This window comes from Danio rerio, chromosome 7 (assembly GCF_052040795.2).
Source record: "Danio rerio strain M-AB ecotype USA chromosome 7, GRCz13ab, whole genome shotgun sequence".
Taxonomy (NCBI): domain Eukaryota; kingdom Metazoa; phylum Chordata; class Actinopteri; order Cypriniformes; family Danionidae; genus Danio; species Danio rerio.
Genome location: NC_141027.1, coordinates 19,812,761 through 19,822,649, shown reverse-complemented (window position 1 = coordinate 19,822,649; position 9,889 = coordinate 19,812,761). Strand labels below are relative to the sequence as shown.

General features: G+C 35.5%; 1 long non-coding RNA gene across 2 annotated transcripts; it reads right to left on the bottom strand.

Moving 5' to 3' along the window:
- Positions 1 to 226: 226 nt before the first annotated feature.
- LOC147843093 (uncharacterized) lies at positions 227 to 2,901 on the bottom strand. Of its 2 annotated transcripts, none has more exons than XR_015495509.1 (5): positions 2,857 to 2,901; positions 1,130 to 1,263; positions 848 to 1,005; positions 638 to 733; positions 227 to 466 (listed from the first exon to the last, which is right to left on the bottom strand). It is a non-coding gene; the product is annotated as an uncharacterized LOC147843093 (long non-coding RNA). The 2 variants fall into 2 exon arrangements; XR_015495510.1 differs by lacking the exon at positions 2,857 to 2,901 and adding an exon at positions 2,223 to 2,359.
- Between the last annotated feature and the right edge of the window lie 6,988 nt (positions 2,902 to 9,889).

Genomic DNA, 9,889 nt, shown 5'->3' with positions numbered 1-9,889 from the left:
GTGGTTACAGGTTGTCAGCTTTACTTAACTTTTGTGTTCAACAGAAGCAAGAAATTCAAGCAGGTTTGGGACAAGTGAAGAGTTAGTAAATGACAGAATTTTACATTTGGACAAACTATCCCTATATATAATAAAATGCACCCTTACGAATTAAAGGTAAATAAATGTTTTGAAGTTACTACCCCAGAGACAGTCTTTATTAAGTAAAAAAAAAACAATCAACTCATTCTTTAAGGTTTCCATGCTACGAGACTTTTTATTTTCCATCATCCATGCCAAGCAAAACTTTTTGCACAAGTTCAAAGTCCTTTACTATATATTATGTGAAGAACATACATTAATCCATACAAGACAAGAAAGGTCTGGAAGTGTGCTGTGGGTGGTGTCCAATTCATTCTTCAGGACAACAGAGACCCTCAGTGAATGCAGGGCCAATAAAGCATCTTCAGTCAGCAGGATTATCAATCTAAAAATATAATTCAAGGATATTAATGTAAGGACAGTATCAAAATGACTGAGCCAATATTATATGATTCATCAACTATCCGTGATTACAAATATGTTAAGTAAAAGTTTTCAAAACTTTCATCTTTTTATTAAACATGCCTAATTGTGAAAAGAATGAATGAAGTCTTACCAGGGTGTTCCTAAAGAATCTTAAGTCACGCTCACGCAGCAAGACCAAAAGACCTCTGATAAGAGTAGTCCGTCATGAACTGACATCATGCAGTTCCTGGAAATCAAGTATAATAAATGATGAATAAATGATTTTAAATCAATTAAAAAAAAAAAAAAAAAATTCAAATTATATTTTAATGTATACTTTAACACGTGACCCCAAACATACCTGCTCATCATAAGCCTTTAAAAGATTAGCCAGGGTATCTGCTGTCTTGCCAGTTTTGGATGCTGTTTGCCTTGAAATTGTCATCAAATGAAATAGGTGGTGGTCCAGTTGTGCAAAGAATTTGTGGGGAAAATTCTCATTTGTAACATGTTGGTACTCTGCAAACAGCAAAAAGAAACAAGAGAGAATTTCATAAAACAAACCCACACCACAAAATATACAATTCTAGAAAAAAATTTATTAATATTATTATTATGTTTCATTTACTTATCTATTTTTTACCTCAGATAAAAAATCAGGTGTTGATCAGATGTTGAAAGCAGGATCTTCATGTTGTAAACTGAACTCAAGGTCTAGCTGAAGTTTCACTTTCCTTGTAGTTCCTATCTGTAGTCAGCAACACCCGACCTTCAATTCTGTAAGTACACAAAGTCACAGTGTCATTTAGCTGAGAGTGGAAGTAGTACAATTGCATGATGTCTAACGTTAACCTCCAAAACGGTTAGCAATAGAGCTGATTATCATGTTAGTTGCTTTGATTTGATGAACACAGATTTAATTTAAACAGTATTGAAATTTCTAAAACTGAATAGGACGACAAAGAAATTTAAGGCCTGATTTTAAAAGCTAGAAATAACAAAACTTACCTTATTGTCTAATGATGTAAAAATATATAGACTAAAATATTTATATTTTTAAGATATAAATATATTTTAAGCTACAAAATTTGCACATCAGAAAACTATGTCTTGTTTACCACGTCTTGAATATTTTGTTTTGTTATTATTTTATTTAATAACATAATTTTGTATTAATGTGTTATAGATATGCATACTTTGTTTTTTAGGCTGTTTATATTCTCTCCAGAGTAAACATTTTAAAAAATAGATTGAAAAAAAAAAAAAACTTTTATCATACCTTTAAAATACATTTGACCTAAATGACATTTAAACTCATTTAACTGATCGCATTAATCAGGTAATCATTGATATGCAGAGATGTCGTCTTAAGCGCGAGGAAATATTAAGTGTTGATCAGTGCTGGTGATTGAGGTAAAGTTAGTTTTATATTTACACATTCAGACTTTCTCCTTAATAATATAATTTCAGAAAGGTAATTTTTGCATATTCTTAATGGTGAAATCATATTAGCAGCCAATGACTTTCAAAGTACAACATTGTTCAGTCAAAAAAAATAGTGCATTTAGTGTAATGTTGTTTTCATGTCATACTTGCATGTGATTTCAGAACGAATAGACAAAGTACCATGGTAAACAATTTATGGAGCGAGTCACAAGTTGTTACTAAATGAATGTATGAATATAAAACCAACTTTATCTCAATGTGGTAGTGTAAATTGAAGCTCTGCTCTGTACCTGCTTAGGTGAGGAGCGCAGCTTAAATGTTCTCCGTCAGGCTATCCTCAAACATGGATCAGCAAGCAACAAGCTGCGTGTGACAGAGTTAAGTTTTGAGACTACGTTTATGCGCGTCATCAGAAAATACCGTTAAGTGTTTAGGCGGAGATCATTTGAGTTATGATTAACGTTATGTTTCTTGCGCCTTTCGTTTCCGAAGTGCCTACAGATCGCGAAGATAATACCACATTCACACACTGGATGGAGTTCAGCGCAGCGCCATGACATGCGGTTGTGAGAGCGCGCGTCTCCATGACAACTTCAGCACAGGCTGAGAAATGGCATACTCGCGCCAAGATTTAAATTTTTTTGAAAAATGTAATCTGCCGATTTTAAATATTTTTGTCTTTATCACACTCTGTTAAAATTCAGAGTTAACACGTAACAACTAACGCTAACGTTGCACTGATTCTAACTTTTTAAACAGCAATGTTAACGTTAGTTAGCAACAAGTGAGGCTAAACATGTTTTCTGTAATGTACGACATGTAAACGCACCCTGATTAACTCTACATTACATTGAACTGTTACTGTGATTATATTAATTAAAACATACATTTAATATTTCTTGGATTTGTAAATATTTTACTTACTGTAGTGTGAAGCGAGGCCGATCCGCCATCTTGAAAAAAACGAATGAAGCATGAGCACGTACGTGAACCTGGATGACGTCAGACGCAAAATCACTGGGCTGACAGATTTTGAGTTAATGAAACTTTAAAGAGACATTTTGTATAAATTAAACCCAGCAGAATTGTTCACCTTACTTGAAAGATTAAATTTTTTCAAACTCAAAAATAAGAAAAAGTTCTAAATACTCATCAAGGTTAATTAAGATAAACGAATTTTAATGATTTAAGTTAATAGTACTCAATTCAATTAATTAGTTACAGCATTAGGGTTTACAGTGTGCATCTTGCTCACGAGGCTGCGATAAAATAGATAAAAAGACTGTGGTCAAGTAAATAAATAAATTAATTTAAAAAGTGTGACTGCTGAGAGCTACAGATTCTGGAGCTAGGGACACCGGCCCTCGCGGACAAAAAACGGACCGGCCCACTGGGAATTCCGGTCCTTCCGATTAGTCAATCCGGGCCTGGGTCTGATCATCCTCAGCTGGATCACCTGGGCAAGGATGTCTGATGTTGAAAGATCTGAAACACCCAATGAGCAGAATACATCACTGATGCACCCCAGTGGATCTAGAGATGATACAAATTGCACAAATTGCTTAAAATATAAAAAATGTGTCATGATTACAATAATTTTAGACAACACAAAACCAATACCAACATTGAGGAAATCCCTATCTGGTGTAATAACCATGATGTTAACTTGCTAAAGGGCCACAAAACCCTCCTGCTTAAGCATGGTGTTTTCACACCTCTAGTTTGGAAAAAGTCAGGAAAGTGGGTGTGTCCAGCTCTGTTTAGGGGGGAGTGTCGAAGGAGGGAAAGAGGGAAGGTCCATAAAAATGTGCATTAAAATGGGAGTTTTGGTTTGGGCACATGCTGATTTTCACAGAAGCAAAACAAACACACTGAAGCAGGGGAGAAAGACAGTGACTGTGTTTACATGGACATCAGAAATCAAATCATTTGCCAAATTATTAAATGGTGGACTTTATCTGTAGTTTGGCACTTTTATTCAGGAATTTCATTCATGCCCTTCGTGACAAACGAGATGTCTGATTCGAGGAACTGCTGGAAGCGTGTATTTTTAATGCAATGTTTAATACCGCACGGCAAATGAGAGAAAATTCACATTTCTCAGTAACTTATATGCAATTGGTTAGGTAGCGTCATAAAGCCGTGTGCGTATAGAATATCCTGTCACAAAATGCAGCAAAAATCCTACACAACAGTAATAGTTGGATTGCGGTGTTTACATGTTTACACTCGCAGAGGCACATTTACAGCGGATCTTTCAGTCTATAATTTTGTAGTGATATTAACGTACTGTAAACATTAGTAACTTAGAAATCATTTTGACTAAGGTCTGTCTTTAAACACTAAATACTGCTCATGATACAAACTAACTTTGCCATCTGAATAAACAAACAAAGACCACTGATCGCTTACCAAATCTGTAGAGACAGGACAATTATTATTCCACCCAACTCTCATTTTTGGAAAAAAAAATTTATGTGTGTGTGTGTGTGTGTGTGTGTGTGTGTGTGTGTGTGTGTGTGTGTGATATACAACAGTTCTGTCTGGTTCTTCAATCTGATTGGCTGATAGCTTTGAGATATTAATATCAGCACTCGTACAGCTTCTTGACCCTTGTGTATTAATCCGCCAACACCAGTTGCAAGCAGTGGACTACAGTTTGACAAAATATTGCAGCTGTTGGACAACATAATGTACTTTTGAGGCTTTTTAGGTGAGAATGTTGTTGTTTAGATTGCAACTGCAGTTTACTTATAAGGATAGTGCCTATTTTAAATCTTAATAATTTCTCAGATTCAGCGCGTTGGGGGCTATCAGCCTATCATACTGAGCATAGCAAAGAAAGTGAATAGAAGTATACGATAGGGCTGTATATCATCAGTGGTGGGACACTAAGGCACTCAGCCTGCAGCCTCTAGCCAATGCACGCCTCCCACCAGTGCTGACATACAGCCACATCACACTACTTGTTTGATATTGCTCATATATATGTGTTAAATCAAAACTTCCATTCACAATTCTCTGTTTTATTATAACATCAATTCAGCACATATTTTTGTCTGAATGATTATGTTGCAGGAATCAACAAATCTTTATTTATGTTTACTGTGACTTGTACATTGTGGAGTAACATTAATAGCAATATGCTCATAGTCAAGGACACACAGACCCAATTTTCACCCTGTCTTTATTGTTAAATCCGTCATTTTATCACAAAAATATTTGTACAGTTAGATCAGTTCGATAGATTACAGCTCATCAAAATAGAACAAACTTTAATCCAATTAACACATTTACATTCAAACATTTAGCAGACACTTTTGTCCAAAGCGAACGAAAAAGGCACTACCGACTTATTACCGACTTTCATCTAAATTAATTTAATTGAATTTTTTAGAGATTCAACAGATTTTCTTTACCTATCATATTTTAAAGTGCCTCAAACTATTTACAGTAATCATCATATTTAAAGAACCAGCATATGGGCTATTTTTGTAATAAACACCCTCATGTTTTATGGATTTTTTTTTCTAGTGCATGGCAGTTTCCCTCTCTTGGACAGAAAGAGAGCGGACTGTATCACACTGCCTGGTCTCATCATCGAGAAATTGATGCTCACTACCAGGCAAAAGATATCAGTTGACATATATCTCTTTTGAAGGAACAGCAGAACATCCACGATATAGGGAACAGAAATGCACACCAGAATGACAGTGATGATTACAAACGCTCTCTTTTTCTGACGGTGCATCCCTTCATTGTGTGCTTCACCAGGACCTGGTTTCAGCAGGATCTTAAGCATCCCTAAACTGCAGGCGGCGATCACTAAAATGCTAATTAATAAGGCCACAATGTAGACCTCCATATAGAGGTGAGGATAGATGGAAACAGCATTGCCTCCATAAATCATGACAACCAACCAAACCAGACCAGAAATAATGTATCTGTGCTTCACATAGGATGGATTACGGTACATCACCGGACGAGCCACGGCTATGTAGCGTTCAATACAAATCCAGCTATTCATAACAGGACGTCCAACCAGATAACTTGCATAAAAAAACATAAAAAACAGCTCTGCCAGTTCATATTGAAGAACATAAGCTGTCATTGACACAAAGTAAAGCATTATCACGAAAACCTCTACTGCTGCAAGGTTCATCGTGAAGATTTCCGAGGTTTCCAGACGTCCCTTTATTCTGAAGTTAATCATGCCCAGCCAGAGGACTTTGATTTGGATGGGGAGGAAGACAATGAGGTCCAGCACAGCTAGCAATAGCTGAATTAAAAATGCTCGGTAAGAGCTTAAACATGTAACATCAAAAAAGGAGGTTTGGTTTTCGGGGACAGTGCTGTTCATGTTTCTCTTCAAAAACGTGTACCTGAAGGACATTATGATTAAAATATAATAGATTAGTATGCTTTAAATGAAAATTAATTTTATAAAAATGTAATAATTTAAATGAAAATCTGTGGTTGCCAGAACTACACTGTTAAAAATACAGGAGGAACAATTTAGGTTTTAATGAAGGACTAGGAGCAGTATGTAATTTTGACTCCTTGAGCTCTGTTTTAATGATCTAAGCGCAAAGTCTAAAGCACAGTGTGCAAAAGCATTAAGGGTGCATCTGAATCCCCTTTTGCTGTTTTAAGGATGGAAAATTATGCTCTGCACATGGTGCATGGTCTTTCAGGGTTGTGCTTAATCTCTTAATGAGTTGTGGGTGTGTTTTAAGCATAACATGGATTAAACCAATCTGAGACTCATCTAACATTCCCTTTAGGAGTCAGTTGCATTGTGCCATGGCACATTTACATGGCAGACTTTGTAAGTGGAAAAACTAAATGCTTCATTAGCAAGAAAACAGTTAAATGGACCATCTGCAGTGCAAGGATAAATAACAAGCCTCCTCCATTTGACCTCTATACTTTCTCTTTACTTTTACTCTTTACTTTACTCCTTTACTTTTGTGGACTATGGAAACGGTGTTGTACGCACTCCAGTGAAAACATCTATCAGCCTATATCTTTAATTTTATTTGTTAAGCGCAAAGTTTGTTTCAAAACTATTTCTAAATTCAGTTCTAATTTCCAGCAAATGAATAAATGAACAATAATAATGAAGTGTAGTCAAAAAATTATTTAGATCTAAACACACATGCTATTCTTATGCCCCATATGGTTATACGTGCGTCTCCAAAACCCATCAGGTGGACAAATTGAAACTTGTTTTTATTGAAACAATTATAAATATGCATATAATTAATAATACTGTTAATAAGAATAATATTATACAAATGCAAATTGTCATGAATAAACTAAAAAAAGCCCTGTGACATGAAGAAAATAGCATAAAATCATGCCAAACACACCTTGTCCTATTGTGCCGGGTGTATTATAGGGCCCATAGTGTTTGAACCAGGTACTGCAGTCCAAATTCAATTTATCAAGACAATCTGACACGCAATGTGCCTTTTTAAATTAGAATAACTAACTGTAGCATTGCTTTTCAGATAAACAAGTATGTTCATTTAACATGTTTCTGAAATATCTGCAGAACGCAACCCAGGCTCATTCTGATAACGTACCGCTTTATACATTTCTGGAGAGCGCCAAATATGTTCCTTTTTTTCGTTATTTTTCTTTTTTTCGTTAATCCACCAGAGGCCGTTGTCGTATGACTGACTGACTGGTTTTAATGCTTTAGAAGGGTCAAAAACTCACAGTATCTTTTAGCATTGGATTGAAATGTATAGGTTAAAATATTGTTTATGATTTACTAACTACTGAAGTTGTAAAAAGAGTTTTTCACCTTAAAAACACCTGAAAGCTAACATCAATTGAAGTTAATCTAAGCTAGCCTTTTCATTAGATGTCAATTACTAATATTTTCAAAATTGACAGTATCATACACATAAATACAAAACATAATCAAACATGTCACATAAATAATGTAATGATATTTTATGTAACAACATAAGATGTTAAACTTTAATTTACTTTTTTTCACTAGAAATTGTAAGATGACTTGTTTTTAGTTCTAAAATTATTCTGTAATGGAATAGAATTTCCATAAAAATACTTTATATATATATATATATATATATATATATATATATATATATATATATATATATATATATATATATATATATATATATATATATATATATATATATATAGTCATTTACATTATTTATTAACAACAAAGAAAATACCTTTTAATGTAAAAAAAAAAAAAAAACATAATTCATAACATTATGGTGTTAAATGTTAGCAAGAAATGCCACTGACCTTATGTCGGACAGATAACCAATAGAGTGGTTTAGCATGAACCTGCAGCTCCTCTTGCATTAGTTTACAGTATGTAACATATGTTTGCATGTGTATGTATAGGTGTGAATTATGAAAGGCAAATATTCAAATAAGGAACAGAGAAGCATCTGTGTTTATTCAAGTTTGTGTTCATAGTTTTAAAACCACAACAATAACACATTCAAATCAAAATTTTACACTTGTAAATGAAGATCGGGTTGATGAATACTAAAGTTTTTTTTTTTTTTATTTAATTGTGTGTAAATTCACAACCAACATTATGTCTTTTTTAGCTTTATACACTTGCTAATTCATCTGAATATTTTGATGAATAATCTTTTAATTAATTTGAGATTATACAAATTACATGTCTTAGATTTAGAAATAAAACAGCATCTCTTTAATATATCAGTAAAATAAGCTGTTAATATACATTCACTACACTCAAGTGATGCTGTTTGCTTAAATAACTTATATAAAGTTAAAAGAAAAAACACAATTCTTGAGTTTATTTTGGGGACAACTTAATTGTTTATGTTCAATCAACCTAAATTAGTAAAAACTAAAGTTGACTTGATTCCTTGATGTTGTCACATTAGAAATGTATTGTGTGGAACACAGCATTTACAGTGTACATATGCATTCTCAATATTTTCTATATTGCAGTAGCATGTTATTGTACTTCATTTGTTAAATGTACATTGCTCTACATGCAGTAAAAGCACATATCGTCACCTTAGAATTATAAGGTTCTATCTGACATTTTTTATCAAAATTGAGTTATAGACATTCTCATTAAATGACAACTAATTTACATTATGGGACATTTTAGTAGTAGTTTACATTTTAAGACCTTTTATTTAAAATAATCAAAAACAAATGTTCCACACATACTGTTTGCTTTGGAATGCAAAAACTTTGAAGCTCAATATCTCAAAATCATTCCAACCCGGGCTCATTGTGGAAACGTAGCCCCGCGGACGTTTCTGCGGACCGCGATTTACGTCCCGGGAGGTACGTATTCGAGCGTTTTTTTGTTTTCGCGGATCGGCGAGAGGCCGCTGTGCGCGCTTTTTCACGTCTCGGGCGGGCGCCTCTCGGGAGCTCATGGCGTTCGCGCCCGCGCCGTTCTCGCACGAAAAGCTGCCGGATCGGGAAAAAAAAAAAAAGCAAAAGCCCTCGTCTTCAATTTCGACCGCGTTTTCGGATCCCGCCGCGTTCTCGCCCTTATTTTTCGGATTCCGTTTTTCGTCTTACCTGATTTCCGGAACCTGCCGTTCCCCGGACTCGATCCCGGTCGTCGTCCACCGCGGCCGACTCCTCCTCCTCGTCTGGGGCCTCCGCTCCGCCGACACAACGTTTTGAGCTAGGCGGACAAACTGGTTGCGTCGGGAAAGCCCTCCACTTGGAGGCGAGCCGTCGGTCGGCGAGCGCGAAGAGGAGGGGCGGAGCGGCGCCACACCGCCCCGCAGCGTTCGCTCGAAAAAAACCAAACTTCTTTGCTCCTTTACGTACCTCCGGCCACGTAAATCGCGGTCTCCAGAAACGTCCGCGGGGCTACGTTTCCAGAATGAGCTTGGGTTGAATCATTCAGAACACAGATGGAACCTTATAATTCCAAGATGACGATATGTACTCTACC